This window comes from Cupressus sempervirens, chromosome 3 (assembly GCF_028749045.1).
Source record: "Cupressus sempervirens isolate cs-2001-9-10 chromosome 3, ASM2874904v1, whole genome shotgun sequence".
Taxonomy (NCBI): Eukaryota; Viridiplantae; Streptophyta; class Pinopsida; order Cupressales; family Cupressaceae; genus Cupressus; species Cupressus sempervirens.
The window spans coordinates 1,101,577,333-1,101,601,449 of record NC_143120.1 but is presented as its reverse complement, the minus strand read 5'-3'; positions in this window follow the sequence as shown (position 1 = coordinate 1,101,601,449).

The window sequence follows — 24,117 nt, the reverse complement described above, 5'->3', positions numbered from 1 at the left end:
GCATAGGATGCAAGAGTATTTGTGGTTGGAAAAGAAGAGGTACCCAATAATTTTTCTGACTTCTACCCAACATCATATACCTGGGCATCTTGCTAATGGCCAACTCCAGATTTTGGGGAGAGTGCAAATCCCTTGTTTTGAAATCTTCTGGCAATCGGATCCATCTTTGAAGGGAGGCTTGTATAACATTAGGGGCATTTGCAGAATAATGTTGTTCCCAATCTAGAAATGCTTGTTCACGAATAGGGTGAATTTTGGCAGCAGCACTTTGATTATTGTTAACAGAAAGCCAATCGAAGAATACTCTGTGAGTGTTTTGTACCTCTGGCCGAATGTACAATGGTTCAAACATTTCCTTTTCCCTATAAGGAGCAGCCTAGTTCTCTCAACTAATCTCATTTTGCATCCATGACATAACGGCCCTAAACTATACATCTCCCACATATAACAATGAATTATAATCTTTATCATCTAGAACATCAAGATTATGAACATATAAATCATAGAGAAGATTTTGTAGAATCATCAAAACTGATTTGAATGTTGCATAGAATTCTTGGGCAGTGTGCAAGGAAGGGTTCAACCCCCGAGTAATTCGAGACAATTGAAAATTAATGATTTGCTCCTTTAGGAATACTGTGTAAACTGGAGATAGTGACCTGCAATTTATAAGCTCTGGAATGAGCTCTATAATCTTTGTGACACGTTGCTACAGGACCATAGTTTCACTATCCTTTTCTTTAATTTGTTGTGTTTGTTTCCTAATAGTTCTGAGCAATTGCTTCCTTTCTAGGTCCTAGTTTACATTTTCCCATTGAAACTATTGGTACAAACTAAAGCTGGTTGTTAATAGAGTAGAAATGTCCAGTGGTGTATGACGACGAACAGTAGATCTATAATCTTCAATGCGGTGCTCAGGATGATGGTGGTTAACAATGTTTTTGTCTTGAGAATGTTGACGTTCAACAAAGCTATTATTTTGATAGGCAACAGTGTTATCAACTTTTTTTGAAGGGGCAATGACTGCAGGATAGGGTGTAATAGTCATTTTAACTTGGAATGTTTCAACAATTTCTTGAACCATTTCTTGTGCAACAGATGGATATTCCTTTGGTGGTACATTATCAGTTTCCTCCGCTGGCTGTTCAAACTCGGACACTATTTCCTCTGAGGACTCCATGTCACTATCAACATTAATAGGGCTATTTGGCTTTGTGAGAATTTCCTCAAGATTATTTTCATGTTCAAGAGTAGGTGTTGTGTGCTCTGGTGACTGTGTAGTTGTAGGTACTGGAGTTTCAACATCAATAGGTTGTATAGGAGGCTCAACAAGTGGTGTAGGAGGTTCAGTTCTCAAATTTACCCCAGACATTCTTGTGACTCGTCGTGGAATAGAAATTGGGGTAGAAATTGGTTTCTTGCCCTTATCGACAAATTTCCCTTTATTCGGGTTGAGTGCATGTTCTTGTGATACCTTTTCTGAACCTTCCTCTATAGCAACTATGCGTGATTTTCTCTTCCTAGAAGTTGAGGCTTCTGCGAGAAGAATTTTCCTTTTTGCAATTTTAGGTACAGAGGCAGAAGCTGAAGCTTCTTGAGCCATTCTATATATTACTTTCCTGACTCTTACAATAGTTTTCTCTCTTGTCCCCATTCCTTACCCTTTAGGTCCACCCCTTTTAGGTCCCTCTGTCCTTAGTTTTACAAAATCCTCCCATGTTCCCAAGTGCTACCTAGTCAACTCCCTTTCAATTATGGCCCTAATCAAGCAATGGTGGGATACCGACTGGGTTTTTCCTTGCTGTACATAGGTAGCTTGCCTTGTTATAATATTATAAAGGAAACTCGAGAGATTTACATGACAATCACCATGCCACAAACTACTCAAAATTTTGAAATGAACAACATGCAAATAGAAATACCTTCCTTCATAGGTAAAATATCTTATGATAAATTCAACAGGGTGGATGGATTGCAGAGGGAGAGATAATCGTAATGTACCTTGCTTTTTGTTTTCCTCTAGCCAAGGATCCCTAGGTACTAAGAATTGCTCTTTTTCTTATCGTGCATCCATGTCCTCTGTCCAACGTTCTCCATTTGTGGCCAAACTAGAAATTTCTGCCACCACTTCTTCGGTGAATTCTATCCAAATGCCCTTAACAATTGCATATCCATCCCTCAATGTATTATGAAATTGGAGCGCAATTTCCTAATCAAACTACTTCAAACTGAGACAGTAAGCTAGCCAACCTCATTGTTGAAACAAACTACATGTTGCTGGGTCTACCAGTAAGACTATGTGGTCTGTTGGTTCATGCCGTTGAGGTTCTTCATCCATATTTTTTGAAAAAAATGCTATTACAAGCAAATTCACTGCAAGTGATTTTGAGAGTATGAGCGGTGATAGGTACAAGGGTTTCAACAAAGGAAAATTGAAATACTTCAATATTTTCCAAACATCACATCCTTCAGTACTTCATGATGACATTTTAATCACCAAACCATAATGAGGATAAAGATCGTGCTAAAAAACATATGCCATATTAATGAGGGGTTATGTGAAATCATGATTTAATGGTTAGCCTTCTTTACATTATTTCACACATTTCAGAAGTACAAAGGAGTGCCAGTTCATTATTGAAATGACCCTTCCCCATATATCCTACATGCCAACTTAAGATTTCCTTGATTTGTATTCATGATTTCGATTTTCCCACCCCCCAACCTAGCAAAGACTAGGTCCCACCAGACCGTAAAGATTGCAAATTCTGAAAATCAAAATAACATGCTTTTCTAAATAAATAATAAATTAAATAAATGCAAAGGGGTCGAGTGTGACTATCTTGAGGCGTGATAGGAAGGATGGTCTGAGTAGTGTCGTACGAGAGAAAGAAAGTGAGATGGCATGATGATGGAAAGACAAGAAGGTGGGATGGAATGAGGTGGAAAAGGAATGAATTTTTGCATGAGTGCAAAAATTTTATTATGAAGGCCTTGAAAATAAATTCAAGGGGCTACAGGTGTCTGAGTGGGAGACTCAGACGGAGTGGCTACAGGAAGAGATGTTTCTGTTGTGGTGAATTGTTGAAGAAATTCTTCTCGGGTTACTGGTTTATGATATAACTTCAAGCAATGCCCATTAACCAAGAGTTTGAATTTGACCGGATCAATTATTGATAGTTGAACTGCTCCATTGTTAAAAATTGTAATGATTTCATAGGGACCAAGCCATCGAGTCTAAAATTTGCCTTGGTGATGTTGATATCGTGAATCATATAGGAGCGCCCACTCACCAACAGAGAATTCTCTGTCTTTAATGAATTTGTCATGCCATTTCTTTCTTTGACTCTGAATTAATTATGTGTTATGAAGAGCTGATTTTCACCATTCATCCAACTCATTGAGATGCAAAATGCGATCTTGTTGTGCTGCAGGAAGGGTAATATCAAGTTCCAAAGCTGTCCACAGAGTTTTATGTTCAAATTCAATGGGCATAACAACTATTTTCCCATATAGGAGTTGAAAAGGTGTAAACCCAGTAGTGGATTTCCATGTTGTTCTGTATGCCCATAAGGCTTCAGGAAGTTTAGCTGCCCAATCTTTTTGATGCAAAGACACTATTTTAGTGAGAATATGTTCTAGCTCTTTATTTGTCACTTCTACCTATCCATTGGCCTGTGGATGATATGGAGACGATTTGTCATGCCAAATTTTATGCTCCTCCATGAGTGCTGCTATCAGATTAGATGTGAACTGAGGCCCTTGATCTGATTGTAATTCTCTTGGAACACCAAATCTGGTAAAGATAAATTTGTACAAAAACTTTGCAAAATTATTGTCACAAGGATGCTTCATGGGTTTTGCTTCGGCCCACTTAGTAACATAATTAGTGCAAACTAGTATGTAACTTATTCCTTCTGATGGTGGTTCAATAGGGCCAACAAAATCAATTCCCCATTTATCAAATGGTTCTACTACTATTTGTGGCTACAGGGGCATTTCACCTGTTTTTGTCAGTCAACCCATTCTTTGACATTTATCACATTTTTTTGTATACTAAGCCCCATCCTTGTGAAGTGTAGGCCAATAATAACTTGTATTCAGAATCTTTAATGCAATCCATTTGTTAGCAAAGTGACCACCACAGGGCTCGTCATGACAAGCACGAAGAACATCATATTGTTCATCCTCTCTGAGACATCTTCATGTTACCAGATTTGGTCCAGTATAAAACATGAATCCTGAGATCCATGAGAAATTAAAACTCTTTTCTGCCAGCAATCATTTTTCTTTTGCAGAGAAATGTGGGGGAGTTTTGCTAGTAGTTAGATAGTTGGCAATGTCAGCATACCAAGGGTTTTGTGCTGACAAAAGAAAGAGATGTTCATCGGGAAAGCTATCTTCTATTACTACAGGATCATCAGGTGTTTGAAGATGAGACAATAAATTAGCTACAACATTTTCTTACCTGGCTTGTCAATAATGGTGATGTCAAATTCTTGCATTAGTAACAACCATCGAGCCAATCGTACACAGATTGCTGGCTTGTTCATTAGATATTTGATAGCAAAGTGATCTGTAATTACAAATATTTGGTATCCTGTAATGTAATGTCTAAATTTATTTAGAGCATAAATTACAGCAAGCAGTTCTTTCTCTGTCATAGTGTAGTTATACTCGGCTCCTTGAAGATTTTTGCTGATATAGTAAATTGCATGTTCTACTGAATCTATCTTTTGGCCAAGTACCGCTCCAATGGCATGATCTGAAGCATCTATGTGTATGTGAAAAGGTAACTCCCAATTTGGTCCTTGGATCACTGGTGCTATTGAGAGGACTTTCTTAAGCTGCAGGAAAGCTTTGTTACACTCTGAATCCCATACAAACTTTGCATCTTTTCGAAGAAATTTATATAAAGGTGTTGCAATTTGACTGAAATCTTTGATAAAACGTCGATAATATCCCACATGTCCTAGAAAACTCATGACTTCTTTCAATTTAGCTGGTACAACCAATGTGTGTATGACTTCTATTTTTGCTGGATCTACTTCAATTCCTTTAGGGGAAATAAAGTGTCCCAACACCACTCCTTCTTGCATCATCATAAAGTACTTTTCACTATTTAAAGACAAATTGTAGTCTTTGCATCTTTGTAAAACCTTGTCCAAGTTTTCCTTGGATTCTTCAAATGTTTGTCCATATGTGGTGAAGTCATCCATATACACTTCCAAACAATCTGCAGAGATGTCAGAAAAAATTCTAATAACAGCTATTTGGAAAGTTGGAGGTGCATTGCACAAACCAAATGGTAGGACAGCATAAGAAAATGTTCCCCATGGACACGTGAATGTGGTCTTGTCCTGATCCTCTGGTGCTATTTGGATTTGATTGTAGCCAATGAACCCATCCAAGAATGAAAATTATTTTTTTCCTGCAAGATTGTCAAGAACTTGATCGACAAAAGGCAATGGAAAATGATCCTTCTTGGTAGCCGAGTTAAGTTCTCTATAATCTATGCAGACTCACCATTTTCCCCCCTTTTTGGGAACAATAACCAATGGTGACACCCATTGGCTATCTGAAATAGGATATATGAAGCCAACATTGAGTAGCTTTTGCAATTCATTTTTGACAATATCCCTTAATGCTTGGTTTATCCTATGCTGAGGTTGTCTCACAAGTTTGCAATCTAGACTGATATAAATCCTATGGGTATAGAGTTCAGGATCTAAACCTTTCATATCTGTATACTCCCAGGCAAAAGTATCCTGGTGCTTTTATAACAGCTGCAAGGTATTATGATGTTGTGCCTGAGATAAGGACTTGCTTATATTTAATTCTCTTCCTAGAACGATTTCCATTTTGACTACTTTTTCAGCCATTGGAATTTGCATAATTGGTTGTGAATCTATCTCATGTGGCAGGGGTGAATGCATAAGTTGTGCAGACTCAGAATAATGAAGTTCAATAGATAAAGGCATAATGCTTTCTAAGACACATTTTTGTTTAGAAGATGTCTCAAGTTGTGTTCCATACTCATTCAGTATGATAGAAGAAATGACATCATCTTCTTCTTTAATGTATACAAATGAGTTCCGTGAGATCATCATCAATTGTTGAATAGAATCTATGTCCATATCAGAGTCATCCATATTTGGCCAGACAACTTGATCATCCTGCAACAAAGGCTGAGCAGGAGAATACAAGGTTAAATTTTTAGTGTACGTTCCATCTGAAATAGTCATTTTCCTTGATCGACATGCAATATAAGCATATGTTGTTGCTAACCATGGTCATCCTAAAATGATAGGGTATCCCCCATTACTTTTTTTTGGAGAGAGTACTACAAAATCAACTGGATACTCCCATGAATGTAATGTGACAATGACATCTTCTAGCATACCATCAGGAATGATGGTAAAACTATCTACTAGTTGCAAGATTGTTGGTGTTTTCCTGAGACCAATGATGCTTAATTTGGACACTACTTCCTTGGTCATTACATTGATGGATGCTCCTAGGTCTATTAAGACATTCTGCACTTGCACTCCTTGAATGGTGAGGGTCACTATTGGGCTTCCAGCGTTTGCATACTTAGGCATTTTGTAGTTATCAAGCATAAGATCAAAAAGCTGCCCAAGGACATAGATAGTCTTTGGGTCTTTCTTTTTCCTTCCTGGCTTTTTAACACAGGCTTCTTTGATGACTTTTCAATATATAGGTACTTCCTTTATTTCATCAAGCAAGGGGATTTTTACCATCATTTGCTTGAGTTGCTCAAGCAAATCTAGTGCAGCTTGATTTTCACTTGGCAGGATTTGCTCTGTTAACCTACTAGGAAATGGTGGTGTCTTGGCTATAGGAGAAATAGTGGTGGTAGGTTCTTGAATTGACTCAGCATTTGTATCATCTATTTTTGTTATAATGGGCTACTGAGGTAAGGCAAGTGTTGTTCCAGATTATAGATGGATATCATTCAGGGTGATGGAATAACTTTGTTGCTGGGTTGAAGGTTTTGCACTATTAGGATTAGGTGCAGGTTGTGCAGGTAACTGTAGCTATTTTGGAGGGGCTCTATTGGTTGTAGGAGGCATTAAAGCTTGCTGTTGAGGAGGTCGAGTCAAGGCTGGTTGATGTTGGTGCTGCTGCCAATTCTAGGTTTGCTGCCAACCCTATTGAGGTTATTGCCAACCCTGCTGAGGTTGGTGCCACCCTTGGTTAGGTTTTTTCCACCCTTGGTTAGGTTGTTTCCAACCTAGATTAGGTTGTTTCCAATTATTATAATTACCATGTTGTTGTTGCCATTGACTATTACCACCATAATTATGGAGTGGGTCTTGAGGAATACTTGATCTTGGAGCCCACAGCCTTCATTGAGCAACATAGAGGACATCCCCATCTTCATCAATTGCCTTGAACTTAGTAGGCACATGTTGTGATTCCAAGCTAGCAATAGGCTTACATCGGGAATTGTGTTTCTTTTCTCTACAATGGGGGCAATATTTCACCAACATACTATCAGCATCCTCCTTCCTTTGTGCTTGCATGGTATCCAATTGTGTAGCAACATCATTAATGATGTCTTTCTTGAAATTTGACAAGAGGTTTGACAGTTCTGTCTTAGATACTCTCGCCCCAGGAGTTCTTTGGAGTAAGTCCCTCAAACCTCATCCTTTTTTTTTTGTTGCTCTAGAATAGTTCAAACAAATATTCTGGATTTCACCCCACGTCTTCTGTGTAATGTCACCTTCGACCATTAAGTCTAAAGCTTCCATACTCCTGTCATGCACTCCTTTCAGAAAGAGATTCTTTTGGGACTCCTCATTTAGTTGATTTTGTGTGTTGTGCTATAGGTTAAATATGAACCAGGAAACATAGTCCTCCAAAGTCTCATCCTACTTTTGTGACATTTTAAAAATGTCATCTCCTTTCAAATCATGGCCTTTGTAATATTCCTTATATTTATTAAGGAACAAGTTACTCATAGTTGGCCAATCTATCACAACATTGGCACCTAGACTCATGAACCATCTCAAAGCAGCTTCTTTAAGAGTTGATGGAAACAATTTCAGCTTATGGGCATCAGTTGTGTAGTCATAACATCGACAAAGGATGTCGAACTCAAAGAGAAAAGTTTTTGGATCTTTAGTAATAAGGCCATAGAATTTAAGTAGGGCAGTTGAAGGTATATTTTTTAGATTTTGATTACCCTACTGAGGAGGAATTGGAAAGGGAAAGGTAGGCTGAGCTGCTAAAATTTGTGGATGTCCTAGTGGTGGCTAATAAATGACTAGAGCTAATGGATTATCTTGATATTCTAGCTCAGCAAAAAGATTATTTAAATGGAAGGATTCTTCAGATGTGGTCAGTGATTGTACTTGTTCTAGTACTTCTGCAAATATGTTCTCAAATAGTTCTTCTTCTATTTCTTCTCTCTCTTCTCTTTCTTCAGGATCAGGATAAAAAGGATCTTCCTAATTGAAGTTGGGAATAAATCTTCCAAGGTGGTCTCTTCTTCTATCCATGCAAAAATGCTAAAAATGAAACTAAATGACTCAATAGTGAATACTAGACTGACACCATCCCTGGTAACGATGCCAAAAATATGTTTAATCAATATAACACCTTTTTAGTTACAAGATTGGACATCCCTTACTACCAAAGTACTATGTTGATTTTCATTAAATGTCAATCCAGGAGCATGAACTTTAGATGATGTCTGCAAAGTATATGCTCTAGTTTTCGCTAAAAGTCACTACTACCTTAAATGCAATAACCATTAAGGAAATCTAGTTTATCTAAAGGAAAGACAACTATCAAATACTTGGAAGGAAATTCTAATTATGTAACCATACATCTAGCACCTACTGCTGCAGGAACAGTGACTAGTTCTGTTTCCAGTGGCTACAAGAATAACAGTTCTAATCTTAACTTAGAAAACTAAGTCTAACTCCTACTAACTAAAGTAAACTCCACCTTCCACGTGGGCCCCCACAAAAGAATGAAGGAAAGATAAGCTCAGATAAAAGTGTAGAAACTCAGTAAAGTCATGTATTCATTCAAATATGCAATATTACAAATCTTGGAAAAATAACAAGATGTCTATCGACTCTGTCTATCTACTTCACTACTTTACTATGGCACGAATCCCGTCACAATGCTTGCGGCATACATCGCAATTGCAACATCCTCCCCAAGCATTGCGATGGGGTAGCGACGACATCTGGTGACGAGGTCGTTATGGCAGTGATCATCACACTACTTGCCTAGAATGTCACAATTGCGACATCTGGGGAAATTGTGATGGGCGTCGACATCTGGCGATGGTAGTTGGCATCGCCACCAAATCGGCATCGTCACAATGCTTGGGGAGGACGTCGCAAGCATTGTGACAGTGCCACTATGGCTGCGACGCAGGGGCCGTCGCAATGGTCGCGTGGACGTCGCAATTATGATGTCTACAGGAAGCATTGCGATGGGGCCGCTGTGGCAGTGATGCCAACTGCCATTGCTGCCATAGCGACCCTGCCGCAAGCATATTCAGCCTGCTGCTTTAGCCACAAACATTAGCAATGTGGTACTTTTGGCTGAAAATACATTTAGTTTCTTGACTATATTTCTGCAACCTATGTGGATGCATAGCTTTTACACATGACCCATTCATTTCCCTTCCCTTACAGAGCAAAGTACCATTTTTGCCTCCCTGCCAAAAGGAACATATAAAGATTCATTAGGACTAAAAGCAATTTTCTCAAAAACAAACATATACACTGTAGCATTAATACAAAAAACAAGCACCTAAAATAAGGAACCCTCTTCCAGGGATAGGAGCTTAGCAACCTCACTCTCATTATCTATAGAGTTGTGGACCACACTACCATTCTCTAGATGCTCACCAGCTACAAGTTTACCATTTGAATCATTTTTTGGAAGTTTAGTAGCATGATGCCAAGTAATAATACCTGTCAAACCATTTGTAGAATGTTTGACATTCTCATGATTTGTTACCATTAATTTTTGAATAAGTTTCAAAATTTCTACCAATATAGTTCTCATTATCATTGCTCACATTACAGTTCCGAGAATGTCTAACAACCAGAATATGTTAGATGTCCCGTGCTTTTCTAGTCTTGCCTTTGTTGCCTTTGATGTGTCAGGCAATCTATGAAAAGTTTGAAATATGTTAGATAGTATAAATATAGAGGTTAATTAGTACATAATTAGATTCTCAACAGTATCACATACCTTGCTGTACTCTCCACTAGTGTAATATTATTTTTCTTGTCAGCTTTATACTTTCCATCCAAAATCAGAGCCTACCACTCAGCCTCAAGAACATAGGGCAGACGCTCGTACCTGGGGTTATCCCATAAATTTTTTCTGTACTGGTCCCTAATATACTTCAAACATAAACCAACTTTTTCAAGGAGCTTTTTTCTCTTGAATGCATGAGGTCCAAAGAGTTGGGTCATGGTCTCTATAAGATCATCCTTCAACGGTTTGTGTTGGTTATTCCACCTTTTAAGTAAAAAAAACATTTTAGACTCATAAATGAAGTGAAGCTACCTTTAATATAGTTCAAGAAATGGATGAAAAGGAAAACTATTATAGCAATGATATGAAATCAAAATAGTGGTTTGGGGTTTTAGTTAGGATATGATGTTCCACCAAGTACGCAGGGTGGGCCCGAATATTCGCAAACACTCATCACCAAGTTTTCTCCAAAAAACATCATTCCCTAGAAAACAATCATGGGATCATTAGTCAATGAAGAGTGATCAAAAACTAAATTAATAATATATCACTATAGAATAATAATAACTTTAAAGTACCTACAACTTTGGCTACTTTTAATGGAATGCCTTCATCATCGCTGACGATCAATATGACATCCTTCACCGTTCCCATACTAGGAACATAGGAACATCCAAGAAATGATGCTGCAACTCCTTTTGCAAAAAGTTTCATAAGTCTTTGTCATGAAGTATAAAAGAACAAATGATAATTGATGTTAAAAAGTTGTTAAAAAAAAAAATTGTTTGTTTCTGTCATAAGAGAGAAAAAGAGGGCTTTGTGTACCAGCAGATGGTGCAACAGTCGATGCTTGTAAATTGTGTGTTGTTGACTCAGCAGTCGGAAAGAGATTTTTGGTTGTCCTGGATGGAGGTGACATCATCATAGGATTCAATTGATGTGAAGCTGAAGAATAAAATTGTTAGAGCATGCATAAATATAGAACACGTGGACTAGCATGGACCAGATTGTTAGAGCATTAAAAAAAAAGGATTGTTTGAGCATGTATTGTCAATGATTATGATCATTCCTATATATATTCAGTGGAAAATAGAAGTGGGGAATGGAACATGCGATCTACCTGAACCACCTACAACACCCTCATCATGGGAACGGGGCTCAAAATCATGCAAAAAAATCTGTAAAGTCAAGGCATCCATATTTTAATTAATGCCATAAAAGAGCATAACATAAAAACCATTATTTAACTCTTGTTATAATTAAAAATTTCATTAATACTTACTTTTAAGGTTTCAGAGGTGTGCATCAATTGAGATCCCCTATCTCTTATTTCCTGAGTAGTAAGCTTTATGGTTGCCAAACGTAAAATTTCTCTGCCAATTTTCTTTAGCAACTTTTTAGTCGAACCGATCGGGTCATCGGTGTCTTCTAAATCAATCTAAAAAGGGTTCTCCTCAAGGGGGGGCTTCTGATCAGGGACTGCAGGTTCCTTTCCCTCCCTCCGACCACTGGCCCTCTGTGATAACAATAGTATTAGTATTATCAAAATTACTCCAAAACAATGAAGAAAACAACATTAAAAAAATAACATTTTGCTTCTATCTAGTTTGCACAATTACAAAGAGTTTTACCTGCTCGTGTGTAGATGAGTCGGGAACATCGCCAGCATCCCCTTCGGGCGGTTGCTCCATATTGTGCCCCTGTGTCAAAGATCAAGTATAAAAATGTTAGCCAAAAATTTATTGACTAAATGGTATGTTGGAGTCATTGATTAGAAGTTGGTTTAATAGTATGTACCACCCCCATGATAGTAGCCTCGTTTGTATCTATGCGGTTCAAATTGTAATCAATAAGAAGCTCTTCCCCTACACATATTGATTTTATCACACAGATGAATACACGATTTCCCTCACGCACCTCAAATATGCAATTGGGTTGCTTTATAGTTGACCTAGGTCGTGTACTATTTATAAAACCCACAATATTCCTTGTTGCATTTGGCCTTCCATCAATGTATATAGCCACAATTTTACTTTGATTATTGTCTTGTTGTTGTATATAATTTTCCGAGAGGGCATACCTACGCATACTTTTTTTTTATATTGAACAATATGCATCCAACTTTTGTAATTGTAACATGGTCCAACATACTCCATCAATTTAGAAACTTTGTTGTAAGACACCTTTATTCCGTCCATAGAAAATAGGCCCAAACCATGTAGTGATGATGGTGCTATGAGATATATCCTCTTGTTAACATAAAAATCAGTGTTTATTGGAGGAAGTTCCTTGGGTACCCAATGTTTCTGTAGATGTTGGTACCTCAAGGGCACATCGATGTCGCCTTCCGTCTCATCATCATAAGAACATGAGCCCCCTTGAGCAAGGAAAAATTTCATGCATTTATTGAATTTCCTTCTAGTCCTTTGACCTCTAGTTAATCTCCCTATTCTAGATAAACTGCATGTCTCACTTTCCTCTTCTATTCCTATATTTCCCTCACTCGAGGAAGACACTTCTAACAAATACCTATTCACTGGTATCTGCAAATGGGAGAGATCTTAGAAGACATCAATCTTACTATTGATAAGTGTATTAAATAGACTATCTATAAGGAGTATTGACTTATACCTGTCGATCCATGAGATTGTGCGGGATGCTCCTGAAAGGGGTTCAGTTTCCTGCAAATGTAATTCAATTATCATGAGCATAATCAAATCATAATCATAATCACATTCATCATTAGCATCACATAAAAATTAAAAACATTAAAAGGTACACAATATAACACTTAAATCAAGCTCACATTATAAGCCTACTAGGGAAGTAGGCCTAGTGAAGGGCTAAAATTGGGCTTTTGTATCAGCTGATGAGTTGAGGGCTTGGTCACCTTGGGGACATGCTATTTGAAGTTGTTTGATGTGTGCGAAGGTGGAGGAAACACCTAGTTAAGGTGAAGTCAAGTTTTGGCACCTATTGAGGCATTGTGAGCATTTGATAGTTTGTTGATTAGATTGCTTGGATGAATCCATTGGATGGATTGAGGGACATTCATGGGATTATTCCAAAGATGTAGAACCTAAGGTGGCATAAGGATTTGGTGTGCACTCTGATAGGTTATGGAGTTGGCTTGGATCAAGGAGAGGGATCTTATGAAGATGCTTGGTTGGTGTTGTGAGAACACTATGGAAGTCCCTCTTGTTATGAATGATTGCAAGTCCACCTAGGGTCTCTGCATCACCTACAGAGGCAGAATTATTAACCAAAAAATTGGGTAAGCACTTATATTATGTTTTCCCTATGAATTTTATTCTAGGTACAACTCCCTTTTATAGATATTTAATGAATTCCCTTTTCTAAACTAAACACTTACAAATGCTTTTGACCTAAAAGAAAATAAGGCTTAATACATTCACGCATCAATATGTGTTTTAAATAGTTTTATTTAATTAATTTAGATTAATAGTTAACTTAGATTAGCAGTATTCTATTTGTAGTGGAAACTTGTAGCTTTTAAATGGATAATGAATAAACTATGTAACCATATATATAAGACAAATATATTTCTATCAAGAAATGAATATTAAATAGATTAAGGATTGATGGCATACCTCTAAATTTCATCATCATCATCCTCGTCATCATCATCATTATCATCATCATTATCATCCTCCTCCTCATCATCATCATCATCCTCATCATCATCATTGTCGTCATAATCATCATCATCCTCGCCATCATCATCGTTGTCATCGTCATCATTGTCATCGTTGTCGTCATCATCAACATCAACATCATCTTCATCATCATAATCAGTAGGAGCATCATCTTCATCATCTTCTTCTTCTTCTTCATGACAATTTGTGTCAGGAACATCATCCAATAATCGTTGATCGTGATCACCATCTACATCATCTTCTACTTCTTCAGTATCTTCTTCTTCCATCACATTATACTTTATTGGCCTTCCTCTTGGTTCATGTCTAACAACAAATGACCAACTCAATTTATGTGGAACTTCTGAGTAAAATACCTACTCACATTGGCTTGGAAGAACATAGGGCTCATCCCCAACTGGCTCAAACAACCTTGTATTAACCATTGTAAATCCATTATCATGTTCAATAACAGTTCTATCAAGATCATTTAGATTAAGTTGTAGCCTATACCATTTGACAACGAAGAGTACTAATTTGAAGGAACTAAAGCCACATTCAAATATATCATCCAAAATGCCATAGTATTGATTTTCAGACTCTTGAGGATGTAAGTCATTTCTAGATGAAATATTAGTCACTTGAAAGACTGCAGTTATTTTTGAATCACAAGTTTTCTTCGTGTCATCCAACACTTTGACGCAAAATTTTTGACCATTACAGAACATAGCCTTGTGGTGTTTAACCTAAAATAATATGTGAAACATGTCAAAATTATTGTATCATGAGTTGATAAACATACGGGTGATTAATAAATTTGTACGTACCTAGAAATCTCTTAAACCACGTGCTAAATCTATTTCCCTTTGTGTAACATTGGAATCTCCATTATGATGAGCTTCTTTAACCAATGAAGATACATCTTCCCATGTTAATGTCCAACCAGAATGTTGACATCGTTCAATCCATACTGTCATCCAATCAAGATTGTTTGCAATATACAAATGTAGTGCATCCCACTCTCGAGCACCTGTACAAAAAAAAAAAAAACAACTTACAACTGATTTACTTTGAAGATTAAGAAATAATTTATTACAATAAAATCTTATAATTTATTACCTCTCACTTTCCTCAATGTACCTTTCCCCATCAAGTACTCCCCTTCTAATTTTTTAAAAGGGTTCAGATCCCAAATGCGATCTACATGGATATTTGATGCAAACTTAGGAAGATATTCAATAATGTACACCATAGTCTGGTATACCATATATCCCTCTACCATAGAACCCTCAAGATGTTCTCTTTGTCGAACCAAAGCCTTCAAAGATTTCAAGTGCCTCTGAACCATCCACATTGACCTACTGTGTACAGGTCCACACAATTCAATCTCCTCAACTAGGTGTATGAGGTAGTGTTCCTGTGCATTGAAAAAAGTTGGAGGTAGACACTTTTGCATTTGACACAATAAATGAGGAATTGTTCTCTTCCAATAGTTTATATCTTCTTTATGGATTTCTTTAGATGACAACCACCTACATTAAGAGATTCAAGTCACAAAAAATATATAGATACGAGAGTTTACAAAATAATATACAATAGATTACATAGCAAGAAAAACAAATCACGAATATAATTAATATATACAACAAATTGATTAGATATTACTGCTTACCTCATGTATTTTCCAAGATCGTATATCACTTGTTTGATATTATTATTGAAGGGCTCTGGGAGAGATAGAGGAAGCACGTACCGCAATAATTATAAACCAATCATTTCATTGCTTTCTAACATAACATAACAAATAGTACACGTAGTTTATGAATATATTGTAAATACAGAAGAACATAACTTACCTTGATGAAAGTATGCCAATCATGCATTTTGAGTCCTGGCCCAAATTCACTTTTTTTTTATATGAGATTGTTTATGTTCACAGCAAATCCTATGGGAAATCAAATTTTTCGTATGACTTCTTTTATGGCATCACTTTGCTGCCATTAATGACCAAGGAAGGGCACTTATATTAATCTGATCTCTGTTGCTATTTGAGTGAATGAAATTCTTCAATGCATGATTGGATTCATGAATGTCATTACAAATTTTGACAATTTTTTCTTTGTCACGCCTTCCATCCAATATTTTCCACAATGTCTCTATTATATTCTTTCCAATATGCATAGTATCAAACAAATGCACAATTTCTAAGTGCTCGTAGTAGGGCAACCTACTAAATTGTCTGAGATAGCTTTTTAGTCCCTTTGGAAGGTTGTCAGTACTACCTTGACAACCTTCATGATCATCAATTACACAATTAGTAAACAAAAATCACAATAGAAATATATAAATTACAAACATAAACCATTAGGTGGAACAACATTACCTCGACGATTAATTCTATTATATTCCAACTTCCATAGGCGAGGTGTCATTCTTCGTGGCTTTGATGTAGTCTCTTCTTTCCCATTGAAAAGATGTTTTCCCGTACTTCGATACTTATGATTCCTGTGGAGGAAGTGTCTACACTCATCAAACACCTACTTTCCTAAAATTTTTGAATGGCGAGATTTCATCTTTGGACCACAAACTGGACATGCAAATTTTTCCTTTGTTTGAAGACCTACAAGATAATGATATAATTGGATTATTAAATATGTTGATTTTTATAATTAGAATTATTGTGCGCAACTTGAATTCACTATAACATACCACAAAAATGTGTTAGCCCTGGGGCATCATGTATTGTCCATGCAAGTATTGCATGGAATTAGAATTGTCTTTGTCCTATTGGTCTAGACATGTCATACATAGTGACACTGTTCCATAACTCCACCAACTCGTCAATAAGAGGCTCAATATATACATTCATATCTTTAACTTGATATTTACCTACTTGAATGAACAGTAACATTACATAATTATTGTAACCGTTTTACTGCAAGATTTGTAAGTACATGTAAATTAATAACTATTAAATGATAAGATACCTAGAACAATCATTGCCAACATAATGTGCTCCCTCTTTATTGACATCCACGGAGGAATGTTATTGTTGATAACAAAAACAGGCCACACCGAGTAAATAGATCTCATCTCTTCGAATGGATTGACACCGTCTGCTACCAATGAAAGCCTGAGATTATGAGGTTCTTCTTTGAAGTGTTGCCACTTTTCCTCTATGTGCATAAATGCCAAACCATCCGCAAGGATTCGAATAATGTCATCTCAACTTCTATTGCGTGCATGATAATCCATAAATTGAGCCAAGCTACTACACCTGAATAATTGTCTCATCTGTGGAATAATGAGGATGTAACGAAGAACCTTTTGAGGCACCTTTTTTGTTATTCGATCTGTTCGATATCTACTCATATTACATACAGGGCATTGTGTTGCAAATTCATGTTCTTTATAATATATAATATGATCATTGGGACAAGCATGTGTTGCTTCATACTCCATTCCAATATCTTTCATAACAGCAGTTAATTCTTGATATGAGTGAGGTAGAATATTTGATGATGGTAGCAGAAACTCGCCTATCAATCTACAGCAAAAAATATAAGTTGTTAATATAAATAATATTAGTGGTACATTATTCACCCTTTGTTAACTATAAAGACATATATGACATACCTTAACATACGTGACATTGTTATGTTGGATAAACCATTCATAACCTTTAAGTTCAACAACAACAATACAACAGAGAGAAGAGTTGTTTGGGAGTCTTTGTATAGGGGCTCGTATGCCTTCTGAAGTATAGGTACATCGAGGCTATCATCATCATCATGATCAGATACGCTTGGACTAAATGTGTCATGGATCAATGTATTTATACCATCCTCTTCAATTGTGTTTTTTGGTGCATGATCGCCATCTTCCATGGGATCATTATCTTCACCTTGGATATTTGCACCTCCATGTTCCTCCACTTCGAAAACCGTATTCTTTGGATTGTTGTGGTTCATATCATGTACTTCCCTGGGAAGATCAACCTATATAAAATTGATTAACATAAATAAACCATGATCATCAACTCATCATCAAGTGATTTCATATGTATATAAATTGTTAAAATGATCTAATGAACAACTTACCAGTGGATGATAGTCATGCCCCCCTTCAATGTGACCATTCTCCCTACAATGTCTCTTAACTGTTTTGATTAGCAGTCTTCTACAGTTTAAGCCCTTACAAATATTCCAAGGACAATAACATTTTCCATCACCTTTTCCTTTCAAGTTAGAACACAATCTAGCGATTGTCTCCCTGTTTTGTTCTTCACTTATATTATTTGACATGATCGTTCTTTGCAGGAAGCAAAAATCGGGCTATGAAAACTTCAGTCTACAACTTTCACAAACTAAGCAAAACTGTCAAAAGTACACGAATCTTCTTAGACCTAGCTAAATACTTTAATATTTTAAAAATACTTTCTTTGACTTTATTCCTAAGATTATTTGTAAAACTTTGACCAACTGCCTGAAGGTCTTATTTCAAGAGACCTTACAACATTAAGCCACTAAAAGAAATTTCAAAATATATAAGCTAAAAGTCTTGTTAAAATATACATTAGAATAAAAAATATACAATTTTCATACCCGAGCATGTGGCTATAACTCGTGCAACGGCCTTCTTGCTTAGTTGTAGAAGCTCTCCAGCAATCAAATTATACAAACTACAAGGCCTAACAGCAATTTCAAAACATATAAGCTACAAGTCTAGTTAAAATATACATTAGATTAGATTCAACAATAGAAAGCAATGTTATTTAGAATTAGATTCAACAAACCTTAGCAGTGTAAATAGCCATCTCCTCTAAACTGGACTCCAGACACGAGGGGGCATTCACATACTCTTCCCCTAAAGGTATCCTGAAGAACAAAAGCCACTATTCTTGAGTTTGTGAATTGCAACTCCAGATGAATGAAGCTTAAAAGGAATGAAAATTGTTTTCATACATTTAAATCAGGATGTAATATTTATTCATAAGTATATACCTTGCAAGCACTTAAAATTGTTGTTATATGTGTTGCAGGAAAAGAAGAAGTTTCAAGATAAGTTTACATTGTTGTTATATGTGTTGCAGGAAAAGAAGAACTTTACATTGCTTTAACTTTCCATTGATGAGTATCATCTAAGAATTTTACACACTTTTATATGTATGTTCAAATAGCACAGATCAAGAACAATGGTAAATGTTGAAAATAACAAAACAGATATGTCATCAAATAGAATCCATAATAGTGATGACGAGACAGTGAGATGGACTATTATAGAAACTCAGAGATGATAGGACATGACAAGATGTACATTTACCATTGTCTAGAGGAGCATCATCATCAGAGGTTACATAAGAGCTATCAACAATGATATGAGTAGATTTAATGACATTAAAACAACATGATCACAATTAATTTCAGTGAAGAAGAATATCAAAACTATGATAAATATTAGAGAGCATGACTCATATGATGAGGGGTAGAAAGAGAGATAATTTGACCTTTTTTTGAAAGGTATTTAGAGTGTTTGCAAGGAGATTCACTATCCTTGGATACATTCACAACTTTTATTTGAAGGATATTCACCATATAATGATCATCAATTTACTGTCTTGTCTAAGGGGTCCAAGCACTAATGTCAAAGACCATTTTCTGTTAATAATGGTATGCTTGTTGCACATTGCCTTTGCTTATAAAAGGGGATCTATGCGATGTTGTGGATATTGTGATTTGGTATATTAATATATTGGGATATTTCTTGGTAATATGAGATCTTATTGAGATCCACCCTCTTGGCATGTTGGCCAATGGAGTCATGTTATTATATTGTAGCCTTCCAATAGATTCTTCCTCAAAGTTTATATATACATTCATTATACACGATGACCTTCTATTATCAATATGAAGTGATGCATAGATTCACACGATATTTTTGAAGAGAAATATTATAATCATTAGCACTGATCAATAACAACTATGTCCCTATGCGTATTCAGTCAGATGCCTGGGTATTTCTGCTATAGTAATTCAGGGGTTCTCATAATAATCTTCAAATTTATCCTACTATGTTTGATAGTCACTATTCCTTCTCCAATCATTGCGTAAAGGTATGTACAACTACACACGACATGTATATATTTTAATCTCTAAAAACTAGAGTGTTTGAAGTCTTTTCTATCATAATCTCCAAGTGCAGTTATTTCCAATGATGATGTGGGAACTACTGCCTTTTGCTCACCACTTCACATCCATCTGCATATTTGAGCAATCGTTATGGATATCTTATACTTGTTTTGGTCTTGTCAATATTTGTCGCAAGTAGAGATTCATATTTATGTGTATTTGTGGAAAAGTCCACTTGAATTTTTAGAATTGATTGAATTAAAGTCAAATGACAAACTAAACTCCCATATTCGTTGACTGTAGTGTAAGAGATGCTGAGCATGTAATTTCATGCTGCCAGTTTTTCCATACCAAAATGAAAGTTCACAATCTTCTTTCTTAAGTTTTTCTCTTTCCAATATCTGACTGTGTGTTAATAGTTCCTTTGGTGAATTTGATTAGTATGAAGAATTGCATAATATGTTTCCATACTATGCGGGTACATATGTTTCAATAGACCACCCCTTGAAAAACTTAACATGAATCCTCCATCGTTAATTATGCTTAGTTGTAATATAGGAATTGCATCTCTTCTAGTCCTCATTTTGACATTGATGTTGACACTTGTGATCTGGCTCACACTTTTGACATTAATAGCAATATTTAATCATGAATCTCTAACATTCTCTTAATCAGTATATTGTTTGAACATAAGTAGTGGGTAAGATCTAAAAATTGATCATTGAGTGCATGCATCAAATTGGTTTTTAGGATTTAGAATGGCGAAAAAATGAGGATTTACATAGTCACACATGAAGATTCTCCCCTTGGCATGGTAAAAGGGACTCTAAATGTGCTAAAATTTAGAGCAACTGTAAGATGTGATCACGAAGATGAGTAGTCTCTTGGAGGTAAAGCGCTAGACAATGTTGATCGATGTATCTAAAGAAGGTTGACAGGGATGTACAGTGTCTAAAAAGATAATGAAATCTCCCTTTGATCTCATGGTAGGAGGGGCAATAGAAAAAGAAGTGGGTCTCTATTTCCATCTCAAAAGTATGCCGACTTTCACAAGGATATGATGACTTGTGAGGGTAGTTGTACGATTGAATCTACGAGCATGCCGTGGGCATTTTCTCTAGGCTGTGGGTGACTTGTGAGGACAGTATGCATAATAGAATCCCCAAGCACACCATACATGCTTTTGCAAGGCTATGAGTGACTTCTGAGGGCAGTATGCATAATAGAATCCCCGAGCACACCATAAGCGGTTTCTCAAGGCTATGGCTCAATTGTGAGGGTAGTTTCACAGTTAAATCCCCAAGAATACCAAGAGTGCTATCTCAAGGCAATGGGTGACTTGTGAGGGTAGTTTCACAATTAAATCCATGAGCATAATACCATGAGCACTTCCTCAAGGCAATGGGTGACTTGTGAGGATAGTTGACACATGTCTGGGCATGTGATGACATTCCCTATGCACTGTACTCAACCACCGAAGTCCTAGTAGTAGGAATAGCACCTCTTGGGTATTGGTTGATTGAGTGTGTTTAGATATTGCATTGTGGTCATTGCTTCATTTTGTGTTGCTCCATGTTTTCTCTTAAATAAACCTATGATTTATTTGCACTCTATATATATTGATTGGTGTGAGTATGCTTATACCTCCTTGTATGCCTTGTGTTCTTGTTTGGGGCTATTTGACTATCTCCACAAGCATAGTGAGGCGGACCTGAGATTACCACACGATTGAGTGGTGTGACAAGGCATTGTTGGGGACTGGTGTAAAAGTATTAAATTAGATTTAGTGGCACCTACATGAGTTCCTTTTGCACCTCTCTCTCTCTCTCTCTCTTCTAATTTTAGTAAGAGTCATGCATGTATTCATGGATATTTTAATGTAGCAAATTGATGTATATGTATGTTGTTATACTCAAGTGATTTGGCCTTGACAATCATGTTATTGGACCCTAACTGAAGAGGATGTTATGTATTCAGCCATATGTTGGAGTTAGCACAGTCTTGGGTGAATATTAACTTAGCTTGTGGGAAAGTTTGCTAGATTAATGTCTCCACCAATATTTCAACACATACATTAATCAGTGCCTCCAACTGGTAATTGGCACCTTCATCCTTACTGGTCTGAGAACATGCCATTTGTGTCAGGCAAAACAATGGAATGTGGGAACAGTTTAGGGGTCCTTGGTTGTAATGCACAAGCACAAAGTGATAGTGATTTTTTGTTCATTTTTGTTCATGTTGTTAGCATTGTTGTCCTAATTTAAGTGTGTAATGATGCAATTGCTTTAATGATGCAATTGCTTTAATGATGTAATGATCCTCTTAAACAACTTAGAGCTTCATTGATAGTTTGATTTGACCCTACAACTACTAGATTCAATTTGAAGGCTCCAAGAAAAATTTCCTTTATGTGGTTGGCATGAAGTCGAAGAAAAATCGATGCTTATCCATGCCACATTTATTATTGCATGACCCAAAGATTTACATATCATCTCTAGGCCACTGTTTTAGCTTCTTTTTTCTAGTGATTTCATCATCATTGCACAAAATTTAACACACCATCAAAGGTATGGTGAATGTATAGGAGGCTCTTCTAACAGGCAACAACTGAGATCGCAGATTTTCACATGTAGACGCTAGTGTTTACAATTTTTTGTGCACAAGCACAAAGTGATAGTGATTTTTTGTTCATTTTTGTTCATGTTGTTAGGATTGTTGTCCTAATTTAAGTGTGTAATGATGCAATTTCTTTAACAAAATCCCCTGCATGTTTTATGCTTAGTTCCAAGGATTCCTTGGAGGGGCACTACATAGCCAGTACAACCAAAATACTTTCAAATAGAAACTATTTAGTAACTAGGACAAAAAATTCTTCTAATAGAGAACACTACATAGAACCAGATCTAAGACACTATCATGCATAGAACTGAATGTTATGGTTGTGATCTTATTTTCAAATCTATGCAGCACAGAACATTATACTTATGTGTATAGATGCACTTCCTGTATGTGATCCAAAGCTCGTATGTTATCAAGTGTGTCCAATGATGGGGAGAGACCTCCATGCAAGCAGAAGATCTGTAATGAAACAAAAGAAAAGAAAATTTTCTTATAGTAAGAACAAGTTTGTTGTGCTGCACAGGGTACCAACAAAATAGTGTATAATATCTTTTTCTTTACCTAGCTTTCAATGAGGGCTGTCAGTTGCAAGTAATCAAAGAGATCTGTAAAATACTTCCATACATTTGCATTTCCATATTTTCTCAAACATTCATTATAAAATCCATACCTGAAATTGCAAGAAAACAAAATAATTCTTGAACACAGTCGAAAAATTGAGATAAATTACAAATAGATTGACAAATTTTGGTCAGCTTTCTAATCTCCCCATTCAGATACTAATATTTTTCCTCCCATAATTTAGATATAGCCTCAAATGGAAAAAAATGTACGTGTCTGCTTTAAGCATGATGATACGAAGAAATACTATATTTAGTGCCCCTCGTCAAACAAGCCAAGCAACAATTTTTTTTGGTAATTTGAAGTTCCTAAACTGAATTATGTTCCCCTACGTAATTTGAAATTTATGTAACAAATCCTCTTCTACCTTTCAATGAAGTCAAGGATGGTGGAGGAGTTAATTTAATATTTACTAAATTGTAGGACAATTTATCTTGGGAAATATAGGAGTTGTACGTGTGTTACGACAATGATTTTTGAACTCTAACCAGCTGCATTTCATAAATGTTGACTTAGGTGAGAAAATGGTTGTATTTAAATTGAGAAATGATGTTAATTTATTTGAATTTAAGAGATTATTGTTTATTGAGCTCGCCATTTGTTACAATTCAGCGTGAGAGCCTTTAATAGAAAAGTCAAGTTGATAACATATTAAAAAATAATGCATTTGATGCAATCATGCATTTTGTTGTTGTTGCTTATGTTGGAGATAGTAGTCTTGACCCATTAAGCTATATTATGATTATGTGAATTTATATTCTATCCATTTGCAAGTTATGGATTGGAATTATTTGCAAAAAGTTTTTTTAATATCAATTTCTTCTAGAGAGTGAATCGGG